This window comes from Oncorhynchus mykiss, chromosome 4 (assembly GCF_057628025.1).
Source record: "Oncorhynchus mykiss isolate SJ-2025 chromosome 4, ASM5762802v1, whole genome shotgun sequence".
Taxonomy (NCBI): domain Eukaryota; kingdom Metazoa; phylum Chordata; class Actinopteri; order Salmoniformes; family Salmonidae; genus Oncorhynchus; species Oncorhynchus mykiss.
In genome coordinates this window covers 21,400,001-21,425,000 of record NC_143025.1, presented here as the reverse complement: position 1 = coordinate 21,425,000, position 25,000 = coordinate 21,400,001, and positions in this window count along the sequence as shown.

Sequence of the window (25,000 nt, the reverse complement as noted above, 5' to 3'; positions counted from 1 at the left end):
CAGTGAGAGGAGAGCTACACCGCTGAGTCAAAGGACTGTATCTACTGCAGCCTCTACTGTGTCATTCACATATATACTCTTAGGAAGAACTACCAGTAAACTATTACTGTAGCCTCGGCTGTCATTCACATCTAGTGTAACCCCTTAGAAGGAACTACCAGTCCAGTACGCTGTCTGTGAGTACACATAACCCCACTCACAGGCTTTCTCAAGCTGCCATGTGCACAGAGCTGATTCCCAGCGGCTCAGCACAAACACACACACATCCCCTGAGTGTTTGTGTCGTCTGACATTGACTCATTAGCCACAAGTGTATTTTTAAAGCCGCGCCATTAGCTAATCAAACGAGTGAGAGGAGAGCCATCTTGTTAAGCACGAGGAGACGAGACTAGAGCAGGGATCATCAACTAGATTACGCCACTGCCAATTTTTTTGTTGGGTGGGTGGTTGGGGGGCTGGAACCAGGGGCAATTTCAGAATGTAAATCTTGGTGGGGCAAACCCACCCCAAAAAAAATTGGAACAATTTGGGGGATGCATGGCAGCAAAGCCACAACACAACACAACACTAAACAATACATTAATTGCACTATAACGGTGACAAACAGTGCCCACAAACTGCTAAGGCCTACATAAAGCTGTCCCAACAGCAGAGTCCCAACAGCAGTCCCAACACCTTACCACTGCTACACCTGGCTATCAGCTGTGCCTTGTCTGGCAGAGAAACAGTTAATTCAGCCTAATTTACTGCCTTTTAAAAAAACTAATGTGGTTTCTACTGACAATTGAGATGTACAAACTATGGCATAAGGGGACAAAAAGATTAAGACATTAATGAGCAAGCTAGGACGGACATAGTCAATATAACTATTGCTTCTGCACTTTTGAAATGTACAGAGACATAATTCAGAACATGGGCTGTTCTTACAGTGTTCTCCCTGTACGCAAAGTCAGAACACTAGGATAAATAAAGGGGGCATATAAACAGACAATGAAAGCTCTTACAATATTCGATGATTACATTTCTCTAAAACAGGTTATAGGCTTCATGTGCACTGCCAAGTCAGAACAAATGGCAAATTAAGATGGGGAAAATATACCAAATTATAAGGGTGAGGCACATGGACTACTAACAGCTTACTACACAACATACACTTAGTATTACTTTCTTAGCTACAGTATACATATCTCCCTGGCATTTAACATAATTTATGTAGCAGCATATAAGACATTTTTGGACTGTTGTGCTGTACTCACTTGAACTGGAAGGTGGTGGGGTGGTCCTTCGTGGGTCAATTTTGTCATCAAACGTTATCAAAGTCTGGCATTCTCTGGATTTATGGTGCTTTCAAGACAACTGGGAACTCGGAAAAACACAAGGTAAAATTCTTCTTCTTTATTTAACAGTTAAGAACAAATTCTTATTTGAATTGACGGCCTACCCCGGCCAAACCCTAACCCGGACGACACAGGGCCAATTGTGCGCCGCCCTATGGGACTCCCAATGATGTCTGGTTGTGATACAGCCTGGAATCAAACTAGTGCCTCAGACCGCTACGCCACTCGGGAGCCCAACCATGATGATGTCAGTGATCTTCAGGTCATAGCTCTAGAAAGAGGCCAGAGTTCCCGATTCACAATTCCGATTTGGATGACCGTTAAAAACGTATTTTCCCTGTCAGAGCTAGTTGTTTACCTAATTCCCAGTTGTCTTGAACTCACTGAAGTCAGATTTCCCAGTTCTGAGTTAACAATTGTTTTGAGAGCATCAGAAATCATCCTGGATTGGCAGAATGGCCAATGCTGAAAGTTTATCATTTTAAGTTTGGAAAGGAGACCCTTAATCCCAGACTTGGGACCACACACCCACTCCACTGAATAGCAGGCTAGTGATTGATTTGCAATGCTCGCAGTTAGCCACTGATCCTACTGAATTTGCAATTTCCAAGGATTAAAAAAGATTTGCCAGTAGATTGTTGCATTGGTTCATGATGATGACTGCTAGCAAAGATTTTGAAAGTATGATGTTGACATGATCAGTCCAATCAAAGCTTCTGTAGATTTAACGTGATTTATCTGTGGCCAATGACCTTGATCCTTCTTGGATGGGCACTTCTAATGTAACTCTATGGCAATTTTCGAGCTCTACCCTTAGATTTGGCGGTGACGTAGTGTCCCCATGAGTAACAGAACACTGAGCCAATCAAAACGTAACTAGAAAACATTACCAACTCCTACACTCCATATTTTCCACTGGCTGCCCCACCACCACAGAAAACACCTGCATTTTGGAGCTGCCTTACTCAAGAAAGCAAAGAATGTGGGGTTCAAAACAGCTCTGCCTCACCTGCCCTGAATGACAGGTCGCCACTGGCTGGAAAATAATTACAATTTATTTATACACTGCAAATTGACTGCAACAAGACAAACAGATATAATATTTGACCAAAACGTAATAATTTCATAACCTTTTTTACATTTGTATACGATCACCATGTATTACACATGTGCGTGGGAATACTTGGGAACAGATTTCCAAATTAAAAGTGCAGTTCAAGCTGATTTCCTGGTGTTTTTACATTCTTTTATGTCCAACAATGAAAATTAAACAAAAAAACTAACAAAAAATCATATTATTGCTCAGAAAACTTGGAGGGCCAAATAAAACCCCCCGCGGGCCTCCAGCTGGGAACCCTGGAATAGAGGCATCTTACAGGCACCTTGCGGCGTTCTTGATAAGTCCCTTCCCCCCCTCCAGGCTCCTCCTGAGAATACAGCAGTACTAGTGGCGCATGATCACGAGAACTAACTGTTACCGGTTGGGAGGGATCAATTTAGACAGCACATGAGCTAGACTAAGAACATAGTCAGACACAACACATAGGATGACTGTGCTACGTCTTGAATCACTGGCAGGAAGGATACATCTATATACCTTGTGTTTTTTCTCCATATGCAGCCAAGATACAACACAAAAGAACATAATGTGTTTGGCAGTCTTCAGAAATAACAGAGATGCATTAGGGGGAAAATACGGTCCTCAGATACTAGGTATGTAAACTACTAGGTATATAAACATTCTGGTTCCAGACTATTTACAGATTTACACAAAGATGAAAGCCGGCTTCTAGATACATAGTGGTGATCTCCAATTAACCATTAACTCCTGTCCTCTACTCCAGTCTTTAACCACCACACTTTAGGAGCAGTAAATTCCTTCTCTGCTTGTACACCCTCCTCTCCTCCCTCCCTTCCTCCATCTACCTTACAGTTATGAGGTTAGGGCAGGTGGCCTCCACACAGCCAGAGGCAAGATGGTGTGATAATATTTCACCTTATCATGTTTCCACACCGTGAACAACAACAGAGTGTAGCTACTGCACCATGCCAGCCAAGGCCTACAAACCATTCTCCTTTCCAATGCCACCCTAAAAAGGAGCGTCTGGGGCAGACCAAATGCCAATGGGATATTACTGTACCACCACCATTGTTGGGGGTAACATGTTAAAAAAAGTAACATGTTATGTAATTACTTTTATGAGTTTCTTTTTCAAATTGGGAAATATGCGTTCATTTCAGAATCATATCTCTACCAGTTACGTATCTCCATGCTCCGATCTGAACTTTGTAAGAAGAACCATTACATTCCTCAGCTACTAGGTCCTCAATCAACACTTTAATTTGCCCAAGTGGCACCAGAAAATCCAATTGTAATGAGTTTTGTAAATTGTTCCAGCAGTGAGGTGCATTAAAACTAAAAGAGAATTGACCTAAGTCGATGGAGACCCGAGGAACCTCAAGAGTTAACCAACCCTGTTTGGTAACTCATGTTTTTATATTTCCACAACACAGTTAGGTAAGTTGGAAGCGTGTGTAGTGGAGCTTTGTAAAAACAAAAGGGAATAGTGAAGTGATCTATGGGACTTTAATAAGGAGAAGTCAACATTTTGATACAGGATGCAGAGATGAGTATTAAAACTGTCACCTGTGATAAAGTGAAGGGCGTTATGGTAGATGGCATCCAAAGGTTTAACAGTAGTGACTGCTGCATTCTGGTAAATGGTGTCACCATATTCAAGAACTGGCAGGAACATTAAGTGTACAATCTGTTTCCTGCTTTTTAGGGAGAGGCAAGATCTAGTTCTAAAAAAGAAGCCTACTTTAAATCTTGTCTTTTTAACTAGCTAATCAGTATGTTTTTAGATGTAAAATCCTTGTCAATCCAAATGCCCATATATTTATAGACCGGAACTCGATTGATGGGAGAACCATTTAATGAGTAAATATGTAGTCCATCTGAAACATTTTTGCAAGAATGATATATTTAGTCTACTTGCCCACGTTAAAGGGATACTTCGGGATTTTGGCAATGAGGCCCTTTATCTACTTCCCCACAGTCAGATTAACTTGTGGATACCATTTTTATGTCTCTGCATGCAGTTTGAATGAAGTTGGAGGTCGTTTTGCAAGCCAATGCTAACTAGCATTAGTGAAATGACTGGAAGTCTATGGGTATCTGCTAGCGTTTAAGTACAAGTTTCAAATTCGGGATTTTTGTAAGGCAACAAAATCAGATTGCAGCTCTAACAACGCCTTCTCTACAGTTGGAGCAATGGTATGCATAACAGTATCATCTGCATACAGGTGAATATTACAAGTTTTAACAGATAGACCAATATTATTTATATAAATAGTAAAGTGAACAGGTCCCAGTACCGACCTCTGTGGTACACCTTTCATAATATCCAGGAAAAAATACTTAACATAATCAGAAATCACAGATTGTGTCCTGTCTGACAGATAATTCTAAAACCACTTGCAAATATCCTGATCCAGGCCTTTTTCAGTCAACCTTTGAATGAGCGTGTGATGGTCAACAGTGTCAAAGGTCTTGGAAAGATCTATAAATAAGGCAGCACAATGATTTTCATGGTGCATGATATGGCTAATTAAGCAACCCATATGATATCGCAGGACTTGCGGCCTAGCACAGGAAAGCAGCACAATAGATGTAAGGAAAAACTACAAACTAGTGATCAAACCTGAGTTAAGTAACCTATCTTTGGTAGAACGCACGCGGTTCGCCTTGTTCCCTCTGACAGTCAAACAAACGGTGAGATTGTTTTATTTATTTCATGAAAGTAACGCAAAGTTATATAACTAGTAATATAACATGTTACTTTCCACACAAAGTAATATTGTAAAGTAAAGCATTACTTTTGTTAAATGTAATGAGTAATATGTAATAAATTACTCTACAAGTAGCTCAGCCGAACACTGACAAACAGGTTAATTCTCAGAATCCAATAGGGGGTTTACCCACATTTCCACCACTACATACAGTACCAGTCAAAAGTTTGGACACACCTACTCATTCCAGGGTTTTTCTTAATTTTGTATTATTTTCTACATTGTAGAAAAATTGTGAAGACATCAAAACTAAGAAATAACACATATGTAATCATGTAGTTACTCAAAAAGTGTTAAACAAACAAAATATGTTTTTTTTATATAGCCACCATTTGCCTTGATGACAGCTTTATACACTCTTGGCATTCTCTCAACCAGCTTCATGAGGTAATCACCTGGAATGCATTTCAATTAACAGGTGTGCTTTCTGAAAAGTAAATTTGTGGATTTTCTTTCCTTAATGTGTTTGAGTAAATCCCTTGTGTTGTGACAAGTTAGGGGTGGGACAGAAGATAGCCCTTTTGGTAAAATACCAGGTCCATATTATGGCAAGAACAGCTCAAATAAGCAAAGGGAAACGACAGTCCATCATTACTTAAGACATGAATGTCAGTCAATACGGATAATTTCAAGAACTTTGAACGTTTCTTCAACTGCAGTTGCAAAAACCATCAATGAAACTGGCTCTCATGAGGACCGCCACAGGAAAGGAAGACCCAGAGTTACCTCTGCTGCAGAGGATAAGTTCATTAGAGTTAACTGTCTCTCATGTGGACCGCCACAGGAAAGGAAGACCCAGTGTTACCTCTGCTGCAGAGGATAAGTTCATTATAGTTAACTGTCTCTCATGAGGACCGCCACAGGAAAGGAAGACCCAGAGTTACCTCTGATGCAGAGGATAAGTTCATTAGAGTTAACTGTCTCTCATGAGGACCGCCACAGGAAAGGAAGACCCAGAGTTACCTCTGCTGCAGAGGATAAGTTCATTAGAGTTAACTGTCTCTCATGAGGACCGCCACAGGAAAGGAAGACCCAGAGTTACCTCTGCTGCAGAGGATAAGTTCATTAGAGTTAACTGTCTCTCATGAGGACCGCCACAGGAAAGGAAGACCCAGAGTTAACTCTGCTGCAGAGGATAAGTTCATTAGAGTTAACTGTCTCTCATGAGGACTGCCACAGGAAAGGAAGACCCAGAGTTAACTCTGCTGCAGAGGATAAGTTCATTAGAGTTAACTGTCTCTCATGTGGACCGCCACAGGAAAGGAAGACCCAGAGTTAACTCTGCTGCAGAGGATAAGTTCATTAGAGTTACCAGCCTCAGAAATTGCAGCACAAATTACAGACACATCTCAACATCAACTGTTCAGAGGAAACTGCGTGAATCACGGTCGAATTGCTGCATAGAAACACCTACTAAAGGACACCAATAATAAGAAGAGACTTGCTTGGGCCATAAACACGAGCAATGGATATTAGACCGGTGGAAATCTGTCCTTTGGTCTGATGTGTCCAAATGTGAGATTTTTGGTTCCAGCCGTCGTGTCTTTGTGAGATGCAGAGTAAGTGAACAGATGATCTCCATCTGCCAACCCATCTGGTTTCTGCTTAGTGGGACTATCACAAGGACAATGATCCAACACACCTCAAGGCTGTGTAAGGGCTATTTGACCAAGAAGGAGGGTGATGGAGTACTGCATCAGAAGACCTTGCCACAATCACCCGACCTCAACCCAATTGAGATGGTTTGGAATGAGCCGGACCGCAGAGTGATGGAAAAGCAGCCAACAAGTGCTCAGCATATGTGGGAACTCATTCAAGTCTTTTGGAAAAGCATTCCAGGTGAAGCTGGTTGAGAGAATGCCAAGAGTGTGCAAAGATGTCATCAAGGCAAAGGGTGGCTACTTTGAAGAATATAAAATATAAAATATATTTTGATTTTTTAACACTTTTTTGGTTACTTTGTGATGACATATGTGTTATTTCATAGTGCTGATGTCTTCACTATTACACTACAATGTAGAAAATAGTAAAAATAAAGAAAAAAGCTTGAAGAAGAGAGAAGATGTGTCCAAACGTTTGACTGGTACTGTACCTATACATATACACAAACATTATCTGAGTATTGACAACTGTCACTCAGAAGGGTTGGGTTAAATGCGGAAGACACATTTCGGTTGAATGCAATCAGGTATGCAACTGACTAGGTATCCCCTTTCCTTTCTATGCTGCGTAACCAGAGTTCTCGTAACAGGTTTTATTTAGTCTTTACTGTGTCTGGTTCCTGGAGAGGCACCGTAACTGACCCTAGATCAGGCCTGTGAGGAATGTGTGTGTGTGAAGTAACGGCTGTAGCTCATTTGTCACCTTTCTGTCACACAGGAATCCCTCTTTCTCTATGTCAACCTTCTGCATCTCACAGCAGAACACACACTTGCCCCTGCAGAGTTCCATTTATTACCTCTGTGGCTTTTAACACCAACATAGCCGCCGGACAGGACATGGAGAGGAGAGGAGGAATGGGAATCTAACCTCTCTCTTTGACTCAGGCTCCGAGATATTTATTTTCCCTCAGAATATATATATAATTTTAGTTTTAGTTTTGTTTTGATGTTGTACTTTGTGTGATTTATGATTTATGAGTTTTATAAATGTCCAAACAGACAGTGACAGAGACTATGTATCAATGCGGGGCAGCAGCTGGGGTGTGGTGGAGGGGGAGAGAGATGGTTTGGGGTGCGGGAGGTTGGGGTTGGGGGTGGCATGGAAAGAGAGTATTCAATGTCAGGGTTGTGTTTCAGGGTTTCAGACTTCAGCATTGTCAACACTTTCACTCCTCTGGCTCTCTGGCTCTCTGGCTCTCTGGCGCTCAGCCTCTCTGGCTCTCTGGCTCTCAGCCTCTCTGCCTCTCAGCCTCTCTGCCACTCAGCCTCTCTGCCTCTCAGCCTCTTTGCCTCTCAGCCTCTCTGCCTCTCTGCCTCTCTGGCTCTCTGCCTCTCTGCCTCTCTGGCTCTCTGGCTCTCTGCCTCTCTGCCTCTCTGCCTCTCTGCCTCTCTGCCTCTCTGGCTCTCTGCCTCTCAGCCTCTCTGCCTCTCTGGCTCTGCTCAGCGCCATGCTTGGAACAGGATGGGGTTTAACCGTACAGGAACAGCAGCACTCTGGCCGAGCCAAAACCACTCAAACTTTACAACACATGGACCTGCGAACATGAGACCGGGCGGTCATGGAAAACAACATGCAGTACCAATTCTGCAGTGTCCGGGCCATCTGAAATGAATGTTCTCACTCTACTGCTCTTGATGTTGTTATCCTTCTCTTCCAGGTTTGTATTTCCTCCCACATTCTTGGGCTTCACTGCCCCATGGGTGAAAGACTCCCTTGTATAAATGTATTACAACATACTGTAGCTTAAAAATATTAATTTGTTATGTTGGTGGTGGATGAGGTGAGATCCCCCTTACTATGTAAATTGCTTTGAGTACCTCAGTTGGTCGTTAAGCTCGATATAAATCCAATTATTATTATTATTGTTATTATTATTATGTGTACATGTTAAAGTGTGTTGAACGTATGTCAAAGAATGGGAAAAAAGGAGAGAGCAAGAGGAAGAAGACAGAATGAGAGAGAGCATGGAAGAAGACAGAATGAGAGAGAGCATGGAAGAAGACAGAATGAGAGAGAGCATGGAAGAAGACAGAATGAGAGAGAGCATGGAAGAAGACAGAATGAGAGAGAGCATGGAAGAAGACAGAATGAGAGAGAGCATGGAAGAAGACAGAATGAGAGAGAGCATGGAAGAAGGAGGACAAAGGGAGGTAATGATGGTGTATGAAATGAGTGCTGCCATCTCTGTGAGGAATAGAGAATCGATCAGAACCAAGCATTGTTCTCTCTCTGTGAGGAATAGAGAATCGATCAGAACCAAGCATGGTTCTCTCTCTGTGAGGAATAGAGAATCGATCAGAACCAAGCATGGTTCTCTCTCTGTGAGGAATAGAGAATCGATCAGAACCAAGCATTGTTCTCTCTCTGTGAGAAATAGAGAATCGATCAGAACCAAGCATTGTTCTCTCTCTGTGAGGAATAGAGAATCGATCAGAACCAAGCATGGTTCTCTCTCTGTGAGGAATAGAGAATCGATCAGAACCAAGCATTGTTCTCTCTCTGTGAGGAATAGAGAATCGATCAGAACCAAGCATGGTTCTCTCTCTGTGAGGAATAGAGAATCGATCAGAACCAAGCATTGTTCTCTCTCTGTGAGGAATAGAGAATCGATCAGAACCAAGCATGGTTCTCTCTCTGTGAGGAATAGAGAATCGATCAGAACCAAGCATGGTTCTCTCTCTGTGAGAAATAGAGAATCGATCAGAACCAAGCATTGTTCTCTCTCTGTGAGGAATAGAGAATCGATCAGAACCAAGCATGGTTCTCTCTCTGTGAGGAATAGAGAATCGATCAGAACCAAGCATTGTTCTCTCTCTGTGAGAAATAGAGAATCGATCAGAACCAAGCATTGTTCTCTCTCTGTGAGGAATAGAGAATAGATCAGAACCAAGCATGGTTCTCTCTCTGTGAGAAATAGAGAATCGATCAGAACCAAGCATTGTTCTCTCTCTGTGAGGAATAGAGAATCGATCAGAACCAAGCATGGTTCTCTCTCTGTGAGAAATAGAGAATCGATCAGAACCAAGCATTGTTCTCTCTCTGTGAGAAATAGAGAATCGATCAGAACCAAGCATTGTTCTCTCTCTGTGAGGAATAGAGAATCGATCAGAACCAAGCATTGTTCTCTCTCTGTGAGGAATAGAGAATCGATCAGAACCAAGCATTGTTCTCTCTCTGTGAGGAATAGAGAATCGATCAGAACCAAGCATTGTTCTCTCTCTGTGAGGAATAGAGAATCGATCAGAACCAAGCATGGTTCTCTCTCTGTGAGAAATAGAGAATCGATCAGAACCAAGCATTGTTCTCTCTCTGTGAGGAATAGAGAATCGATCAGAACCAAGCATGGTTCTCTCTCTGTGAGGAATAGAGAATCGATCAGAACCAAGCATGGTTCTCTCTCTGTGAGAAATAGAGAATCGATCAGAACCAAGCATTGTTCTCTCTCTGTGAGGAATAGAGAATCGATCAGAACCAAGCATTGTTCTCTCTCTGTGAGGAATAGAGAATCGATCAGAACCAAGCATTGTTCTCTCTCTGTGAGGAATAGAGAATCGATCAGAACCAAGCATGGTTCTCTCTCTGTGAGAAATAGAGAATCGATCAGAACCAAGCATTGTTCTCTCTCTGTGAGGAATAGAGAATCGATCAGAACCAAGCATTGTTCTCTCTCTGTGAGGAATAGAGAATCGATCAGAACCAAGCATTGTTCTCTCTCTGTGAGGAATAGAGAATAGATCAGAACCAAGCATTGTTCTCTCTCTGTGAGTTATAGAGAATAGATCAGAACCAAGCATGGTTCTCTCTCTGTGAGTTATAGAGAATAGATCAGAACCAAGCATTGTTCTCTCTCTTTGAGTTATAAAGAATAGATCAGAACCAAGCATGGTTCTCTCTCTGTGAGATAGGTGCCTGGAAGGTTGCTGGATCGAATCCCTGAGCTGACAAGGTAAAAATGTGTCGTTCTGCCCCCGGGCACTGTGGATGTTGATTAAGGCCCCTCTGATTCAGAGGGGTTGGGTTAAATGCAGAAGACACATTTCAGTTGAATGCATTCAGTTGTACAACTGACTAGGTATTTCCCTACTCTCTGAGAAGAACAGATCAGAACCAAGCCTGGTTCTCTCTCTGAGGTGTAGAAAATAGATCAGAACCAAGCATGGTTCTCTGCCTGCTGGCTGTGTATTCAGACCCCTTGACTTTTTCCACATTTTGTTACGTTATTCAAAAATAAAAATAAAAAATATATATATTCCTGATCAATCTACACATAATACTCCATAATGACAAAGCAAAAACAGATTGTTTTTACATTTATGCTCATTTATATATACATTTTTTTTTTTAAATATCACATTTACATAAGTATCCTTTACTCAGTACTTTGAAGCACCTTTGGCAGCGATTAAAGCATTAAGTGTTCTTGGGTATGACGCTACAAGCTTGGCACACCTGTATTTTGGGAGTTTCTCCCATTCTTCTCTGCAGATCCTCTCAAGCTCTGTCAGGTTGGATGGAGAGCGTCACTGCAGGTCTCTCAAGAGATGTTTGATCGGGTTCAAGTCCGGGATCTGGCTGAGCCACTCAAGGACATTGAGAGACTTGTCCCGAAGCCACTACTGGGTTGTCTTGGCTTTGTGCTTAGGGTCATTGACCTGTTGGTAGGTGAACCTTCACTGTAGTCTGAGGTCCTGAGCTCTCTGGAGCAGGTTTTCATCATGGGTCTCTCTGTACTTTGCTGCATTCATCTTTCCCTCGACTCTGACTCGTCTCCCAGTTCCTGCCGCTGAAAAACATCCCCACAGCAGGATGATGCCATCACCATGCTTCACCACTGGGATGGTGCCAGGTTTCCTCATGACGCTTGGCATTCAGGCCAAAGTGTTCAATCTTGGTTACATCAGACCAGAGAATCTTGTTTCTCATGGTATGAGTCCTTTACGTGCCTTTTGGCAAACTCCAAGTCGGCTGTCATGTGCCTTTTACCGAGGAGTGACTTCCGTCATAAAGGCTCGATTGGTGGAGATGGTTGTCCTTCTGGAAGGTTCTCCAATCTCCACAATGGAATTCTGGAGCTCTGTCAGAGTGACCATCGGGTTCTTGGTCACCTCCATGATCAAGGTCCTTCTCCCCCCATTGCTCAGTTTGGCCAGACGGCCAGCTCTAGGAAGTGTCTTGGCGGTTCCAAACTTCTTCCATTTAAGAATTATGGAGGACACTGTGTTCTTGGGGACCTTCAATGCTGCAGACTTTTATTGGTACCCATTCCCAGATCTATGTCTCGACACAATCCTGTCTTGGAGCTCTATGGACAATTCCGTTGACCTCATGGCTTGGTTTTCGCTCTGACATGCACTGTCAGCTGTGGGACATTATATAGACAGGTGTGTGCCTTTCCAAATCATGTCCAATCAATTGAATTTACCACAGGTGGACTCCTATCAAGTTGTCGAAACATCTCAAGGATTATCAATGGAAACAGGATGCACCTGAGCTCATTTTCGAGTCTCATGGAACATGGCAGGACTCTGCCCACAGCGCACATCTCACCAGCACTAGGAATCACAGGAATTGCTACTGACTCCTCAGGAGAATGACCACAGATTACTGGACAAATTACTTCTGACTCTCAGAATGGCCACAGATTACTGGACGAATCCCTATTGACTCCTCAGGAGAATGACTACAGATTACTGGATGAATCACTACTGAATCTTAAGTAGAGGCATCATGGCTGATCGAATAAGTCTGGCTCTTAAGTGAAATGAATCACAACCAACTTTCAATGAACCAGCGGAAAACTTAGCCACTCCACCCTTTGCCGAAACCAAACTAGTAGCCCTCTATGTGGTTCTCAAAGAGTTTCAGCATGGCTTAGATACACACGCTGACTGACTATGTCATATTTTACCCTGTCATTTATTAGGCTGGATTATTTCTGTTTGAAAACAAGTGCAGTGCATTGGCTGAATACAATCGGTTATTATAGTGGAGCTACTTGATTAACAAAGTAATTTATTTATTTATTTTATTTATTTACCTTTATTTAACTAGGTAGGCAAGTTGAGAACAAGTTCTCATTTACAATTGCGACCTGGCCAAGATAAAGCAAAGCAGTTCGACAGATACAACGACACAGAGTTACACATGGAGTAAAACAAACATACAGTCAATAATACAGTATAAACAAGTCTATATACAATGTGAGCAAATTAAGTGAGAAGGGAGGTAAAGGCAAAAAAGGCCATGGTGGCAAGGTAAATACAATATAGCAAGTAAAACACTGGAATGGGTGTACACCTCGCCCTGTAGCTCATAAGGAGGAAATCTCAGAAGATGGAAGCTCTGAGAAGAATTACAATGAAACAAGAATAGAATCATTCATGATTGAAAGATAAAACAGCTACAAGAAAAATATGAGAACTTTTTGATTATCCCCAAAGGGTGTAGTTTAACACCCTCGATGTTACACGCACGCAGGCACGCACGCACGCATGCACACACACACACACACACACACACACAGGTCCCCATCTCTCTAACCACCCAGCCTCTGCCCCTTTGCCCACACCCCTCACACCTCTCTGGGGCTAAAGCTGGAGAAAACTACACCGCTCACTCCCTCTCCCTCTCCCTGTACCCTCCCTCCTTAACCCTCCATTCCCCCAGTGCTCCCACTCATGTCGTAACAACCCGTAAAGGTGCGAAACTTTGACCCTCCCAGTAAAAGCCCCCCAGCCCCTCCAGACAGCTGCTGTGTGTGAGTGGCATGGCCACATCTCATCACCCCCAATACAGCCACAGCCCCCTCACAGTCACAGTCACAGAGAAAGAGTGGTCACTGGTCAGTCTGTTTACTATCAGGCTCGGATCACTATCTGATCCCTGCATGGAGAATGGGACCTGACCAGAAAAATATTTATAACTAGGACCCAGAGGGTTTCCTGGTCAGGTCATGTGGTCAGAAAAATGTCCTGACCCCATCCATTTAAGAGACCACACACACCACACTGAATGTTCATCTGCCATTTGTTCGGAGCGGTGTGTTTTAGGGACAACCCTGCTGGTGGATGAGCGATTCTACATGTAGAATCGGTTTGCACACAGTTTGCAAATTACGGCCAGCACTCTTTTCAGAGGTGCTAAGTACTCTCTGCCGACAAACGCTACTAGTGTTTCCATGCCTGAACATGTAACCTTCTCTATAAATGAAATTAATAGATCTGGACACATAAATAAGTAGCTCAAGGGAGCACAACAGTGTCCCCATCTGGGCAGCAATCCCGCAATTCACAGCTACCAGTTCTGGGTCTTTGTGGATTACCCTCTCTTGCTGTCACAACATGTTCTTTCTGTTATGAATGGAGCATTACTGAGGGTACTTGCCTCTGTTCAGCCACAAAATCATTAGTAAGGTCGGGCACTGATGTTATGCGATCAGGCCTGGCTCGCAGTCGATGTTCCAATTCATCCCAAAGACGTTCGATGGGGTTGAGGTCAGGGCTCTGTGCAGGCGAGTCAAGGTCTTTCACACTGTTCAGAACAAAACATTTCTGTATGGACCTCGCTTTGTGCACATGAGGAAACAGCAAAGGGCCTTCCCCAAACTGTTGCCACAAAGTTAAAAGCACAGAATCATCTAGAATGTCATTGTATACTGTAGCGTTAAGATCTCCCTTCACTGGAACTAAGGGGCCTAGCCCGAACTATGAAAAACAGCCCCAGACCATTATTCTTCCTCCATCAAACTTTACAGTTGGCACCCTGCATTGGGGCAGGTAGCATTCTCCTGACAACCTCCAGATATAGAGTATTCCATCAGACTGCCAGATGGTAAAGCATGATTCATCTCTCCAGAGAACGCATTTCCACTGCTCTAAAGTTCAATGGTGGCAAGCTTTACACCACTCCAGCCGACGCTTAGGCATTGTGCATGGTGATCTCACACTTGTGTGCGGCTGTTCAGCCATGGAAACCCATTTCATGAAGCTCCTAACAAACAGTTATTGTGCTGATGTTGCTTCCAGAGGCCGTTTGGAACTCGGTAGAGAGTGTTGCAACCAAGGACAGCCATTTTTTACGTGCTATGCGCTTCAGCACTCGGCGATCCAGTTCTGTGAGCTTGTGTAGCCTACAACTTCGCAGCTGAGCCGTTGTTGCTCCTAGAAGTTTCCACTTCACAATAACAGCACTTACAGTAAACCGGGGCAGCTTTAGCAGGGCACAAATTTGACGAACTGACTTGTTGGAAAGGTGTCATCCTATGACGGTGCCATATTGAAAGTAACTGAGCTCTTCAGTAAGTCCATTCTACTGCCAATGTTTGTCTATGGAGATTGCATGGCCGTGTGCTCGATTTTATACACCTGTCAGCAACGGGTGTGGCTGAAATAACCGAATCCACATATTTGAATGGGTGTCCACATACTTTGTTTAAATAGTGTATGTATGCTATAAATATTGATTTATTGGTGGGAGGCCAAAGACATGTACAATGTTCAGACACACATTGGAATTTTTCTCAAGCCCTACAGGTAACTGCCAAAATAAAGGAACCACAAACATTAAGTGTCTTTATAGGGCGTTGGGCCACTACGAGCCAGAACAGCTTCAATGCACCTAGGCAAAGATTCTATAAGTGTCTGGAATTCCATTGGGGGGGATGCGACATCATTCTTCTGTAAGAAATTCCATAATTTGGTGTTTTGTTGATGGTGGTGGAAAATGCTGTCTAAGGCGCTTCTCCGGAATCTCCCATAAGTGTTCAATTGGGTTTAGACGGCCATGGCGTATGTGTAACGAACCTCATTCTCCTCTTCTGAGGAGGAGAAGCGAGAAGGATCGGAGGACCAAAACGCAGCGTGGTAAGTGTCCATAATGTTTATTTTAAAACATAAACTGAACACTACGAAATACAAATCAATAAACGTGAAATGAACAAAACAGTCCAGTGTGGCGAAAAAAACACTGACACGGAAGACAAACACCCCCAACCCAAAACTGAAACCCAGGCTACTTAAGTATGATTCTCAATCAGGGACAACAATTGACAGATGCCTCTGATTGAGAACCATACAAGGCCGAACTCAAAAACCAACATAGAAAAACAAACATAGACTGCCCACTCCAACTCACGCCCTGACCATACTAAAACAAAGACAAAAATAAAGGTCAGAACGTGACAGTACCCCCCCCCCCCCCCCCCCCCTCCCAAAGGTGTGGACTCCGGCCGCAAAACCTGAACCTATAGGGGAGAGTCTAGGTGGGCGTCTGTCCGCGGTGGCGGCTCTGGCGCGGGACGTGGACCCCACTTCACCATAGTTTTTTTTGCGCCTCTTAGCCCGCCTCCGTGGCCTCTATAGAGCGGCGACCCTCGCCGCCGACCTTGGACTGGGGACCCACGCCACAGGTCCCGAATGGACAGGAGATTCCGGCAGCGCCGGACAGGCGGGAGACTCCGGCAGCGCCGGACAGGTGGGAGACTCCGGCAGCGCTGGAGTGAAGGACGCCTCCGGCAGCACCAGACAGGCGGGAGACTCCGGCAGCGCCGGACAGGCGGGAGGTCCGGCAGCTCCGGAGTGAAGGGTGATTCTGGCATCGCCTGGCTGACTGACGGCTCTGGCAGCTCCTGGCTGACTGACGGCTCTGGCAGCTCCTGGCTGGCTGATGGCTCTGGCGGCTCCTGGCTGACTGACGGCTCTGGCGGCTCCTGGCTGACTGGCGGCTCTGGCGGCTCCTGGCTGACTGGCGGCTCTGGCGGCTCCTGGCTGACTGGCGACTCTGGCGGCTCAGGACAGACGGGAGACTCTGGCAGCTCAGGACAGACGGGAGACTCTGGCGGCTCAGGACAGACGGGAGACTCTGGCAGCTCAGGACAGATGGGAGACTCTGGCGGCTCAGGACAGACGGGAGACTCTGGTGGCTCAGGACAGACGGGAGACTCTGGCGGCTCAGGACAGACGGGAGACTCTGGCGGCTCAGGACAGACGGGAGACTCTGGCGGCTCAGGACAGACGGGAGACTCTGGCGGCTCAGGACAGACGGGAGACTATGGCGGCTCAGGACAGATGGGAGACTCTGGCAGCTCAGGACAGACGGGAAACTCTGGCAGTGCTGGAGAGGAGGAAGGCTCTGACAGCGCTGGACAGGCAGGAGCACCTGTAGGGAGAAGACGGAGAGACCGTCTGGTGCGGGGGGCTGCCACCGGAGGGCTGGTGCGTGGAGGAGGCACCGGATAGACCGGACCGTGAAGGCGCACTGGAGCTCTTGAGCACCGAGCCTGCCCAACCTTACCTGGTTGAATGCTCCCCGTAGCCAGGCCAGTGCGGCGAGGTGGAATAGCCCGCACTAGGCTGTGCTGGCGAACCGGGGACACCATGCGTAAGGCTGGTGCCATGTACCCCGGCCCAAGGAGACGCACTGGAGACCAGATGCGCAGAGCCGGCTTCATGGCACCTGGCTCGATGCTCACTCTAGCCCGGCCGATACGGGGAGCTGGGATGTAGCGCACCGGGATATGCACACGCACCGGGGACACCGTGCACTCCACCGCATAACACGGTGCCTGCCCTGTCCCTCTCTCTCTCCGGTAAGCACGGAAAGTTGGCGCAGGTCTCCTACCTGACTTCGCCACACTCCCCGTGTGCCTCTCCCAATAGATTTTTGGGGCTGCCTATCGGGCTTCCAGCCGCGCCGCCGTGCTGCCTCCTCATACTACCGCCTCTCAGCTTTTGCTGCCTCCAGCTCAGCCTTGGGGCGGCGATATTCTCCAGCCTGTGCCCATGGTCCCTTGCTGTCCAGAATCTCCTCCCAAGTCCAGGAGTCATGCGATCGCTGCTTCTTCTGCTGCTGCCCGTTACCACGCTCCTTGGTCCTTTTGTGATGGGTGTTTCTGAAACGAACCTCATTCTCCTCTTCTGAGGAGAAGCGAGAAGGATCGGAGGACCAAAACACAGCGTGGTAAGTGTTCATAATGTTTATTTTAAAACATAAACTGAACACTACGAAATACAAATCAATAAACGTGAAATGAACGAAACAGTCCCGTGTGGCGACAAACACTGACACGGAAGACAAACACCCACAACTCAAAACTGAAACCCAGGCTACCTAAGTATGATTCTCAATCAGGGACAGCAATTGACAGCTGCCTCTGATTGAGAACCATACAAGGCCGAACTCAAAAACCAACATAGAAAAACAAACATAGACTGCCCACCCCAACTCACGCCCTGACCATACTAAAACACAGACAAAAACAAAGGAACTAAGGTCAGAACGTGATAGTATGGCTTACATCATTTTCATGCTCATCAAACCATTCAGTGACTACTCATGCCTTGTTGATAGGGGCATTGTCATCCTTTGGGGGCCATGGTAACCATGGAGGCCAAAATAAGGGCCTTCCCAGCATTTTTAGACATGGCCCTACACATAATGGGATTCTAATTACCTAACTAACTAAGGAATCACACCTGTGTAGAAGCACCTTTCAATTTGTATCCCTTATTTACTCAAGTGTTTCCTTTATTTTGGCAGTTAACTGTATGTCACATGAATTGGAAGTGGCAGAAAAAGCTTAAGAACTGAGAAACAGAAATTAGCTTTCCTAAGTAGCTAGTGCCTCCTCTGTTTCAAAACATCAGCTCTTTTCATTCAATTGCTATCTTCAACATTCTGAACCTTCTCATGGTAATGAACATACCCCCTGGTGTTCCTGTGAGCTACATGTCAGCACATTGCTAGACAGACAGACAGACAGACAGACAGACAGACAGACAGACAGTGACCGTGGCAGGGCCATATGTGGGAGCAGTAGCAGGAGCAGCAAAGAGAGATCAGGGGTCAGGGAGGGTTTGGGTTTCCTGCTCCCAGCCTCCCGTAGAGTGCAGCCAGAACCCTTCCTCCACCACCCACAGCCCCAGCTCAGCCCCAGCTCAGCCCCAGCTCAGCCCCAGTTCAGCCCCAGCTCAGCCCCAGCTCAGCCCCAGTTCAGCCCCAGCTCAGCCCCAGCTCAGCCCCAGTTCAGCCCCAGCTCAGCCCCAGCTCAGCCCCAGCTCAGCCCCATCTCAGCCCCAGCTCAACCCCAGCTCAGCCCAAGCTCAGCCCCAGCTCAGCCCTTGCTCACTCCCAAGGAACAATATTAGTGTTGAAGCAGCATGGGGAGGATAGGAGGGAAGAGAGGAGAGGGGAGAGAGGGGGATTTCTCTTTCTCTGAGCTGTGGTTGTGTTACTGGGTAGGGTTCCAGAGCAGCGACACACACAGAGGGAAGAGACACATCCATTCTCTATTCTCCTCACTACTGGACATGCAGAAGCTCCTCATGTTCAACCACACACGAACAGACATCTGTGGAAGGGCATGTACGTAAGAGCATCTGTCTGGGTGTGTGTCTGTCTGTATGCGTGCGTGTGTGTGTGTGTGTGTGTGTGTGTGTGTGTGTGGTGAGAGAGGCGCTGTGCTCCCACAGCAGAGCTCTTTATAAACACATCAGTTGGGCTGACAGCGCAGAGAGGGGTTAGAGAGCTGGAGAGGGCCAGGACACAGGCCTCATAAAAAATCACTTGTAATTTATTTCCCCCCAAATTGGAAAGTGCACGCTCACACCTGACTAAATCATCATGCGTCAACTGGATACGGCCCCCCACTGCACACAAGCGAAACCCGAGACCAGCTTTGCTGCGCGTTGCCGAGCCAGCGAGACAGAGAAAACATACGGACACACCACACACTCCTTAATGGCTTCTGCAGATGTGCTGCTCCTGATAGCCGCCCGCTCAATCTGCCTGCCTGCCTGCCTGCCTGGCCCCCACCATTTAACTGGGCTTTAACAAATTTGTCATTTCACCCTTTTTTTCCTGGCTGGTGTGGCCTTGGAGTGCCCTCGGACTCCCTCCGTCTCACCCTCTCTCCCTCTCTCTCTCCCTCCCTTTGACCCTGTCATAGTTATTTCTCTACCCTAACCCTCCTCCCCCCTTCCTCCACTGTTCCTCCCTCCATCTCATCTGTCAGTCCCAGCCCAGTTGGCGTCTAGGAGCTGGGGGTCGTAGCTCATCATGCCTTGGAAAAAACAGCAGCACTGCAGGGAGAAAAAAAGAAGGGCTCCTCTCTCTCCCTCTCCCTCTCCCTCCCTCTCTCTCTCTCTCCCTCTCCCTCTCCCTCCCTCTCTCTCTCTCTCTCTCTCTCTCCCTCTCTCTCTCTCTCCCTCTCCCTCTCCCTCTCCCTCTCCCTCCCTCCCTCTCCCTCTCCCTCTCCCTCTCCCTCTCCCTCTCCCTCTCTCTCGCTCCCACCCCCTGGCCCTAATGTGGAACCCACATGTTATTATTCGGCATTAGACACGGCTATCATAAACTTGACAAACACTAAACAAACAGCGCAGGTGGCCTAACAGGCTGGGGAGTCAGGGGAGGCCGGGGACTGAGGGATTGGAAGGCCACAGTGATGTCACTCCTGCACCACAGCACTGGGGACCCTGGAGGCCCCTGGGGAACATAGGGGAAGCCCACCCACCCTCCCACCCAGACATACATCCAAGTAGAGCACAGCTGAAACACACCACAGCACAGCTGAAACATACCACAGCACAGCTGAAACGTAGCCACGTCTTTCTAAAACACAGCAGCACAGCACATCCAAGAAAACACACCACAGTCAGTTGAAATACAGCACAATCACAGCACAGCTAAAACCCACAATCACACAACGGCTTAGCCCTGCCCGATAATGCTATACTTAGGAATGTCTACACTCTTACATTAAAGGGTTCCGAAAGGGTTCTTCAGCTGTCCCCATAGGAGAACCCTTTTTGATTCCAGGGAGAACCATTTTTGGTTCCATGTAGAACCCTTTTGGGCTCCATGTAGAACCCTCTGTGGAAGGGATCCTATATGGAACCCAACTGGGTTCTACTTGGAACTAATAGGGTTTTACCTGGTACCTAAAAGGGGTCTTCGAAGGGGTTCTCCTATGGGGACAGCCGAAAAACACTTCTAGGTTCTAGATAGCACCTAGCACCTATATCGTCACAAGCTGCAGACCTAAGGACAGTTTACAGATCAGTTTACTGACGTGACCTTCACTTCGTAATATTATACCAGACCGTGGCTTCACGTCACTATCTAATTAAATCTCTAATCTGGGAGTTAACCAGTGGAGGTTGCTGAGGGGAGGACAGCTCATAATAATGACTGGAACGGAGCGAATGGAATGGCATCAAACCATGTGTTTGCTGTATTTGATAAAATTCCACTGACTCCGCTCCAGCCATTACCACAAGCCCGTCCTCCCCAATTAAGGTGACACCAACCTCCTGTGGAGGTAAAGCACAAACATAAGAAACCCCAGGAGAAAGAGAGTGGAGGAGTGAGACAGACAGAGGAGGGAGAGCAGTCAGTCATCACACTCATACAAACTGCCACATATACACAGGTACAAAGATTAACACACGAACACGCACTCGCATGCACACATATATACTCGAGGTACAAAACATTAGGAACACCATCCTAATATTGAGTTACACACACACACACACACCCATTTGCCCTCAGAACAGCCTCAATTCATCGAGGCATGGACTCTACAAGGTTCTTGACACAAACCGATGCGCCTGGCACCTACTACCATACCCTGTTAAAAGACACACTTTTGTCTTGCCCATTCACCCTCTGAATGGGACACATCAATCCATGTCTCAATTGTCTCAAGGCTTAAAGATCCTTCTTTAACCTGTCTCTCCCCCCTTCATCTACACAGATGGAAGTGGATTCTACAAGTTACATCGATAAGGGATCATAGCATTCACCTGGATTCACCTGGTCAGTCTGTCATGGAAAGAGCAGGTGTTCTTAATGTTTTGTACACTCAGTGTATGTGCATACACACACACACACACACACACACACACACACACACACACACACACACTGGAATCGAAATTAGATTATAAACACGCAGAGACCAAAATCCAAACAGATGATATTTATGTACTTTGGAACGACACACCAGAGAAATAATTTGTGTATTATGATACTGTTCTTAGTAGCTCATAGAGTCGGACGGCCCACACTCTGGGTGTCACTGTCTGTAGTGTGAGGGGTGTGAGATGTTAGGGTCACATGGAGGGGCTTTACACACTCACCCTGTGTGCTGGAGGTGACGAGGCTGGGGGCATCAGGGTCAGAGAGGACAAGGCCCGCTCTCTCTCCATCTTGTCCTCCCCAGGGTAGCTCTCTGGGATGAGTAACTCTATCTCTGCAGGCCCTCACCAGATGTTCAACTCTGTATAACCCATGGCAGGCTAATCCAGACTGCTCCCTCCCTGAGCCTGCCTGCATCATCTCTCCCCTGCCTGCCTCTCTCTCTCCCGACTGGCACCTCAACCTCCCTGTGTCCATGTGAGCCTATGATGTCACATACAGTGCCTTGCGAAAGTATTCGGCCCCCTTGAACTTTGCGACCTTTTGCCACATTTCAGGCTTCAAACATAAAGATATAAAACTGTATTTTTTGTGAAGAATCAACAACAAGTGGGACACAATCATGAAGTGGAACGACATTTATTGGATATTTCAAACTTTTTTAACAAATCAAAAACTGAAAAATTGGGCGTGCAAAATTATTCAGCCCCTTTACTTTCGGTGCAGCAAACTCTCTCCAGAAGTTCAGTGAGGATCTCTGAATGATCCAATGTTGACCTAAATGACTAATGATGATAAATACAATCCACCTGTGTGTAATCAAGTCTCCGTATAAATGCACCTGCACTGTGATAGTCTCAGAGGTCCGTTAAAAGCGCAGAGAGCATCATGAAGAACAAGGAACACACCAGGCAGGTCCGAGATACTGTTGTGAAGAAGTTTAAAGCCGGATTTGGATACAAAAAGATTTCCCAAGCTTTAAACATCCCAAGGAGCACTGTGCAAGCGATAATATTGAAATGGAAGGAGTATCAGACCACTGCAAATCTACCAAGACCTGGCCGTCTCTCTAAACTTTCAGCTCATACAAGGAGAAGACTGATCAAAGATGCAGCCAAGAGGCCCATGATCACTCTGGATGAACTGCAGAGATCCACAGCTGAGATGGGAGACTCTGTCCATAGGACAACAATCAGTCGTATATTGCACAAATCTGGCCTTTATGGAAGAGTGGCAAGAAGAAAGCCATTTCTTAAAGATATCCATAAAAAGTGTTGTTTAAAGTTTTCCAAAAGCCACCTGGGAGACACACCAAACATGTGGAAGAAGGTGCTCTGGTCAGATGAAACCAAAATTGAACTTTTTGGCAACAATGCAAAACGTTATGTTTCGCGTAAAAGCAACACAGCTGAACACACCATCCCCACTGTCAAACATGGTGGTGGCAGCATCATGGTTTGGGCCTGCTTTTCTTCAGCAGGGACAGGGAAGATGGTTAAAATTGATGGGAAGATGGATGGAGCCAAATACAGGACCATTCTGGAAGAAAACCTGATGGAGTCTGCAAAAGACCTGAGACTGGGACGGAGATTTGTCTTCTAACAAGACAATGATCCAAAACATAAAGCAAAATCTACAATGGAATGGTTCAAAAATAAACATATCCAGGTGTTAGAATGGCCAAGTCAAAGTCCAGACCTGAATCCAATCGAGAATCTGTGGAAAGAACTGAAAACTGCTGTTCACAAATGCTCTCCATCCAACCTCACTGAGCTCGAGCTGTTTTGCAAGGAGGAATGGGAAAAAATATCAGTCTCTCGATGTGCAAAACTGATAGAGACATACCCCAAGCGACTTACAGCTGTAATCGCAGCAAAAGGTGGCGCTACAAAGTATTAACTTAAGGGGGCTGAATAATTTTGCACGCTCAATTTTTCAGTTTTTGATTTGTTAAAAAAAGTTTGAAATATCCAATAAATGTCGTTCCACTTCATGATTGTGTCCCACTTGTTGTTGATTCTTCACAAAAAAATACAGTTTTATATCTTTATGTTTGAAGCCTGAAATGTGGCAAAAGGTCGCAAAGTTCAAGGGGGCCGAATACTTTCGCAAGGCACTGTACATACTTATTATGGTCTATCTACGGTAGAGTTCCTCGACCTCACAGTCTCCATACTGCTCTGCCCTGCAGACAAGCGGTGACAGAGAACAGTGAGGCCCTGTGTGTGTACAGACAGTGATGTCTGTACAGACAGTGATGTCCAACAGACTCAGCTGTCCTAGTCCCTATCCAGTCATCCCCATGTATTTTTTTATTCTGGCTCTGGGGACTTTTAGAAAATTGTATCATGATAAAGATCAGGGCAAAGTTAACATCAAGCAAGCCAGCGGACAAATAAACTAACAAAAAAACAGACAGATTGACACAGACAGACAGACAGACAGACAGACAGACAGACAGACAGACAGACAGACAGACAGACCAGAGCAACAGAGTGACGGCTGAGCTCAGCTCAATGGTGATCAATCAGAGTAACACTAGCAGAGTGATCAGTGATCACATCAAGGCCTGCTGCTGATTGGTGTGTGATGAATGATCCAGTTGTTCCTCTGGCCAGAGTCAGTGTGCTGCAGGCTGCAGGGATGTAACCAGAGTCCGGACAACACAACACGGCGCCCTGTTCAAAGGCCTGTTTGTGTTATTACAGCTTGTCCAGCTGCTCAGAACAGACAAACATGTCTTAGTGCTCCGAGCAGCAAAACATGGACCCCCCACCCCAGCACACCCTAGCCTAAAACCCTGGACACTCCTTAGCAGCTGCCCAGGGACGGACAAACAAACACACATACAGAGACAAGTTCCCCTCTAAAGCGCAGGAAAATTATAGTTTTAGTGTGTTTGATAACGAATAGTATATTTCTTAGACACTTGTTCTGTTAGAAAACCATTTCCTGTCCTGTTCTTCTCCTCTTGCACCTTTCTGTGTGCTAAGGCCTCAGCCTCAGCCTCTCATTCTATCACACACCCACCCCCTCCCCTCTCTCTCACCCACTCTCCCACTCAGTATTTCAGACAGTAATTCTGTAACATCGAGGTCCATCAGATGTGAGATGAGGGGTGGTGTCTCCTGAGGCAATTGCCCTGTCTTTTCTTTCGATGTGCTAACTGGGCCTGCATTCTCAACAGAGTGAGTGAGTCAGTGAGTGAGTGAGTGAGTGAGTGAGTGAGTGAG